This window comes from Egretta garzetta, unplaced genomic scaffold, assembly GCF_000687185.1.
Source record: "Egretta garzetta isolate BGI_Z169 unplaced genomic scaffold, ASM68718v1 scaffold228, whole genome shotgun sequence".
Taxonomy (NCBI): Eukaryota; Metazoa; Chordata; class Aves; order Pelecaniformes; family Ardeidae; genus Egretta; species Egretta garzetta.
In genome coordinates, this window is record NW_009260758.1 from 490407 (window position 1) to 490841 (window position 435).

Below are 435 nucleotides of genomic sequence, written 5' to 3' on the forward strand. Positions count from 1 at the left end.
TCTGTCCGCTACACACCAGCGATCGACACCGCAGTCAAAACCTGCTTTCTGCTGCGTTTTCTGCACAGCTGACACCGTGAGACAAAACTGAAACTGCACGTGTCTGATAAAACGTGAGCACGGACTCCTCGTCTCCAGCTTCTCGTCGAAGGGCATCAAGACTAAGGTTTAAAGAAGAAAGTAAAAACGCTCCCTGGTGCGAGAGGGAAACCTTAATAAAACCCCCCCTATTCTAAGCATGGCACTTTCGGCAGTCAAATAACTCTCGCCTACAGCAGCCTCAGCAAGTTTGTGGATGACCCCAAGCTGAGTGGTGCGGTTGACACACCAGAAGGACGGGATGGCATCCAGAGGGACCGGGACAAGCTGGGGAGGTGGGGGCGTGTGAACCTCGTGGGGTTCAACAAGGCCAAGTGCAAGGTCCTGCCCCTGGGT

At 54.0% G+C, this 435-nt stretch overlaps 1 protein-coding gene across 1 annotated transcript in view; it reads right to left on the reverse strand.

Annotated features, from left to right (window-relative positions):
- Positions 1–435, reverse strand: part of ITPR1 (inositol 1,4,5-trisphosphate receptor type 1) — a 183610-nt gene that overhangs the window by 25923 nt on the left and 157252 nt on the right.